This window comes from Ammodytes marinus (assembly GCF_949987685.1).
Source record: "Ammodytes marinus genome assembly, chromosome: 13".
In the NCBI taxonomy this organism is placed as follows: Eukaryota; Metazoa; Chordata; class Actinopteri; order Uranoscopiformes; family Ammodytidae; genus Ammodytes; species Ammodytes marinus.
In genome coordinates, this window is record NC_137217.1 from 13842842 (window position 1) to 13849456 (window position 6615).

Consider the following 6615-nt stretch of genomic DNA (forward strand, 5'->3'; position numbering starts at 1 on the left):
AGGACAATTACCCTACTTCTTAGGCCTTATAAACTATTTAAAATCCCATTGGATTAGCTGGAAACGACAAAAATAAGATGAAAACAGGGCAGCTTCTCTAAACATTAGGGATATGTGGTCAGAGGACACTTCGGACATATGATGATCTTATAGAAGTCAACACATTACTGGAGATTAAAGTTCTCAGTAGAATATAAAGTAGTTAACATTAGTTGTAAAATAAAATATACAAATGAATGCGGCAGTAGCATTAATACAAAAATGTAGTAAAGCACTGTCAGGGATGATTTAACTGCACATTGCGTACTTTTATTTAATTATGCTGTTAATTCAGCACCTTTCACTTACGTTTTGTTTTGCTATTTTGACGTAAGAAAATTGTTATTCTGCCTCTTGATTGAGCCACAGTCAAAACCACTATGGCTGTTTTGTCCTATGAGTGAAATTACATCACAGTGACTTAGTTGTTCACGCGGTATACCTTCAAAGCAAAAATCTGTCCATTTCTTTCCACGTGTTTGTTTTACCAGGTGTTCCCAGTTTTCCTGTATAGTTCAAAGACTCATCAGATGAAGTGGACCTGAAAGGAACTTCCCTATAGCATGCAGCAAAAGGGCAGGGCCCAAAAATATGTCAGCTGAATAAATCATAGTCTCATTTCAGTGAAAAAGTATCTGTTTTTCTGCAAAGAGGATGTGTCCGTTGAGTTATGTTTTTTTAAATGAAGCTATTTGGAGGAAAAACATCTTAAATTCTCTGGCTGGCTTGGCTTCTTTTTCTTTGGCTTTCCTGTGGACAAGTGGTGGAGTGTGTTTCATTAGTTCTGTCGGGGGTTAAACTGAGAGTCTCGTGATAATGCCAGGGCGCTGTCGCTGGCAGACGGAAGACACACAACAGTGCCAGTGTGAACCGTGTCACATGGGCACTGCAGAGACACAAAAAAGAACAGACAAACACACAAGTACATACACACACACACACACACACACACACACACAAACACATACAAACCCTCTTTAACAAACCAACCTCTCTCCCGTTGCTACAAATGACTCCTATTTTTCTTATTTTGAGAGCACAAAAAAATCCCAAAACAGTTTCATGATTAAGCTAGTCTAGTCTGGTTAGTGTCCGTTGACATTTTTTATAATCATAACATTTTTGTTTTCTGTTGCATTTTTGAAAAACTTGAAGGTACATTCCAATATCTTTTAGATGGTTCTTGTTGCAAACGTCCCCATTTGTTCACTTCTTTGTTCAGTCTATGTGACATCCATCCTTCTTTAATTCAACACAGCCTATTGATTTCCATTATCTGAAGTTGCTGAGGGCTGTTACCTTATGTTATCCGTTGATCTTTTTTAATTTTTCCTTCCTTTCCATCCCTCATCAAGGTTACAGAAGAAGGTAACTTCATTCTGACTTTCTTTTATCTTCTGCATAACAACCTCCCAACCATCCATCCATCCATCTATCCATCCACCCATTCCTCCTCCTGTGGATTTGCCTCTGTTATGAAGTGATTCAGACTTGTTTACAACTCTCTCTCTCTCCCTCTCTCTCTTCACATCCAATCTTTCATTCATACATCATCACAGCTGACCATCCATCACTGATGCAGCCGTTCCTCCATCTTCATCATCCGTCTTTAGTAGCGGGTTGTTTATGTCTGCTTGACTCTCCGCCATGCTGTTTCCTGACTGTCCTTGCCTTTTTTTTGGAGTACTCTCCTTCAACTCTTTGGCCCGTCCTATTTATAATTACGTATTTCGCCCTTGTCCGTCCATCCATCTATCTGGCACTGCTGGATTTTTGAAGCTTGCTATCTATAAAAATCCACTACAAAGTTTTTCTTTGCATCGCATCCCATCCAAACTATCTCACCTTTGCAGAAGGTTATAGGTCCTATTTGCTGCTCCACACTCAATCATCCATCTTTTACTCCCCAAATCACTCACTCACCACACTCTCTCTCTCTCTCTATCTCTGTTTGTGTCTCTTTGAAGTTGTCTTTTCATGGCCCCACGCTGGTTGTTTGGGGGTTGTGTATGCACGTCCAGGCCATTCTTGTGAATGTGATATCTCATGAAGTTTCTTCAAGGTTTGCACAGAAAGTTGACTCTGACTTAAGGATGAATTGTGGAGATTATGGAAGTCATACGTCAAAGGTCAAGGTGACTGTGACTTCATGCTTCATGAACACATTATCTAGAGAACGCTTTAAGGGGTTGTTGTCAAATTGCACAAACCTACGCTTGGATTCGAGGGTGAACTACTTAGATTTTTGAGGTATTTTTTAAGGAAAGCTTGCTGCGACCTTGTACCATATTGTAGCTTCTGGAGCTTCATCTCTTGAGCATTGCCTAGCACCACTGTACGTTTACCGTTGGGCAAGTTTATGACCCGCTGAGGCATATAACCAACAGGCTGTAGTTCTAGTTTTATATTGTTTTTTGTTTATCCTCCCAAGGTTCCCTGCCAGTCAATTTTTTTCCATCTATTCCCACTATCTCTGTCAATGTCTCTACCCTTTGGTTAAAAAAGTCGTATCATTTTCAGACTGTATGCTTCCCTCGTTGTAAGATCACATGCAGACAAACGTTGTGGTCGATGCTCATATCTCTCCTCAGTTGAAAGCAGTGGGGAAATCACAAATAGCTGACCACAACCAGGCCAGGCCAAGCCAAGAAACACAAACCCCACATGGTGAGATGTGTGTGTGTAGGTTGTAGTCAAGCATGCACCCCCCCACCCCCCCGCACATATAGTCACAACAAACCCTATTAGAATATTTTTTTCTTCCAGCTGGATTTCTGTCTAACTAACCCCGGTCAAATCCAACTACTGCTCTGTCTCCTGGCTTGACCGTCTGCCCTCTTCTTTTTTCAAAGTTTAGAATTTCATAGACCTTGAGCATAAATGAAAGAAACGGGCGAAAGGGAGAGAGAAGAAACACAGCTGAGGTAATAATCTGATTTCGCCCCTCAGTTGCCTTTGATTTAAGAAAGGAAGAGTGTGTCAGAAAAAAAGCAGCAGGCGCTCTCCTGTCTCGATTCCATGCCAGATTTTCTGAAGAGAGGAGAGAGCGAGAGAAAGAGAGAGAGAGGGATGGAGACGCACAATAAAACCCGGGGAGAAAAACTGAACAAAGAGAGACAGTGACAGTGAATCACACCCCATGCCAATAAAATGAAGTGAGCTGACACAAAGAAACAAAGATGCCATTGAGAAAATGAGCGCGCTACAGAGAGAGAGACAGGGGAAAGGTAGATGGAGGGATGAGTGGGAGGGTATTACCGACCAATGACATTTTTAATAGTATTGAGATCAGCCGTTCCGGGAGCTCAAAAACAGAAATAAATACCTTGCTTTCAAAATTCAAATGTCTTTATAACAATGTAGCAAGGGCATGTTTATTTTTATTTATTTATTTGCTTCTTCCAGCTATGATTCTTAATCAGTTAGCAAACATGACAGTGCACCTGACACTGGGGAGCAAGGGAGAAACCCCTGACAATGAGACAGACAGGGACAGAGAGGCTTATGGGTAAATACAGCGCCACACGCCACTCACACCACATACGCACCCAGCCCGTTGATTACCCTAGGTGTCTGTATTCACACACGAGGAGCATTTGAATTTTTTAACTCCTCCGAAAACATGTGTCAGCCCTCACCTATCTGCCTGTCACCCCCACAACGCGCTGACAATAGCACGAGCACAATTAATGTAAAGCTGGAAGGATGTGCCAATTTACCCCCAATTTCCAGCTCACAGTGTCAGACCTTTTATTTCGAGTGTGTATTTTTTTGCATAATATATGAGGTGTGTGCCATTTCTTCCCTTGCCAAAAGCCTCCCCATATTGAAGAGGGCGTCCCAATTTGCAGATTTTGAAGTGCATCCCAATTTTTAGCAGGTTAAAATGTTGCATCGCCACATACAGTTAATCTGATCTCCATATGAAAAATCGCTATTATGGTTTAAAAAAGACCATTCCATGTTGCCTCTTACATCACATATTTGTACAATGCTGCTTGGTTTAGCATATTCAGACAAAAATGAAAAGAGATTCTCATTTAGTAACATTGTGCAAGGGAACGGCTAGAAAGATGTCATGCTGGGACATTTTCAGTCTACATCTTTCTGCAGTTTTATAATTTCTTCAATTGGCCTTCATAAGAATGTGTCCATTTTACTTTCTCTCAAAATTGCACCTCAGCGGACCTCATCTTTTGTTGTTTGATTATGTAAAGCCAAGGCAATTTCCTTATAGAGCAAGGTTGCAGTGTGATTTGATTGAAAGTTTGCAGTTAACAGAGCTTTATCGGGCAAGCTTTCAGCTTTGTTAAAACCATATTGTGCCCCACTAAAATCTGAACAATAAGCAATATTAATATACAGTGTAAAACAATCCTTCACACTAAGCATTCATTGATAATGGATATGCAATGTTAATCAAGTAGACCTTTTCCTTATTTTATGTGTAAAAGCATTTCTCCCTGTAGTTTCTCATATGTGAAACTAGTAAGAAGCTCATAAATATATGCAGTTATATTGTGTATAATCATAATATCAGCGTTGCCCGATGCATACAGCTCCTTCAAGAAGCTGTACATTGCTCTTTCAATGGAATGCCTGAGGCTGGTAACTGTCAACAAAGAGTCTACAGGCATTAAAACCTAACAGATAACTAAGATTCAATAAATAACTGAGTCTTTACAAGTCTGGTGGTTGTCAAACAACTCAATTTGCACCTCAATTTTCACAGTGTTTGTTTCAGGTAGCTAAATCATCACACTGGTATAACTTGCTATTACGCTGTGTAAAGTTGTGTGTGAATTTGGAAGCAGTAGCTCAGTAGTGGCCTTGTTTATAATTAGACTTGAAAAACCAGGAAAGCAGATTATTTTGGAGTAAAGGTGCTATATACAGTAAGTGTGTGGATAATGTCACACAGGTGTACTGATTGTGACATTTAATCGCCCAAATGTATGGAAGCTCAAATTAAGCAGTGCTCCTTTAGTTTTTAGGACAGAACTAAACGCAGATTGATACAGGTGTTGTCCTTTTATGTAAACGAGATATATAATTCCATACATGTGCAAAGGATATAGAGGAGTAAAATGATCTATGTTCACTTATACCTCTCTGTCTGTTGAGGAAAGGGATTGATTAAAATTCCAACCGGCAGTTTCAGAAAAGCTATTCCAGTTTTGAAGGGCAAGAGTGTGGTTTTAATAAGTGAAATGGATAAACAGCCACTGAGGTTTTAGGGTTTGGTTGTTGGACTCTCTCTTTCTCTCCCAGGGAGATGAAAATCATAATGCAACACACAGGCCTTGTGCAAGATATAATTAATCCAACTTGATTAAATGAATCATACAATTTGACCCCGCACGTATACAGATTCTGGTATAAGAGAGAGACGAAGTGTGAAAACACTGTTATTCTGCCTGTGTTTACCCTTGTCCTTGCCTAAATCCATGGTGTTACTGCTGCCTTTAGGAATGGAAAACAGCTCTCCTTTCCACCCCCTGTCATCCATCTATTAATTACACTTTGTTCGATCGACTGCTTGCTGCTGAAGTTCTTCCTTTTTTCTGTCCTGTGTGTTGGACTCTTCTCTTCCCTTTTTATTTATCTGTTCATCTTGGCCCTATTGCCATACAGAAAACATCAAACAATGTAGGATTTGAGTTCCTTTATGAGTGTGTGTGTTAATGTACTACATGTTAGCATGTAATGCTTGCAATTATTCTCTTGACTTTATGAATCGGGTTATAACTACATTTGCTTAAGTCTTCACTTTGATGACTGCTGAGCAACCTTGGTTTGTGACTAAATTTCACTTTTATATTAATATTCCTAATAGCAAAAGTAACAAAAGCAGCAGTAGTAGCAGCAGGCTATATACGTATTAAAAGAGTCCCAGAATAAACATCAAGCATCGTTTTTATTAGTGATACAAGGTGACAAAATAATATTCACTCAGGGAAGTAATGTTCATGAGTTATAATCAGTCAATTCAATGGTTTAGCTGATAGCCTTTGCCTTCTTTCATTGATACCATACCCTACCATACCTACAAGTTATAAAAAAAACATGACTTTACTTCCTCTTTAACATGGTAGATGTAACTGAGCTTTATTTTGGCGGGGATGAAGGCAACTTTTCTCTACACTTAAGTAAAGCTGCTGTTTCAGTAAAGCTCATAACACTGACCATTGGTGCATTACAGTACAGTGAACTAGCTACCCACAAGCATGGCTGACCTGTGACTTTGCATGGCAACATGTTCACATGCCCTATAATAGCAACACTAATAGACGTAGTAAATGCAGTGGCAGTGTTGATTTAATACAACCAAATGGTGCTTACAGTTGCAGTAGTTTTAAAAGTTATACCAAAGTTGCAAGCACATTTCAGACAATAAATAGGACAGTGTGTGTTATTACAGGAAATGCAGTAAATTAAATGTACAGTTGTCCCACATTTAACAATATCATATAGAGGCAGTGGTTCTCTCTCCCGCACCTATTCGTATTATCAAGGGCACTTACAATGACTTAAATTAAAAGTCCCATTAATCCGACAGTGTAATCCCTCCATTGC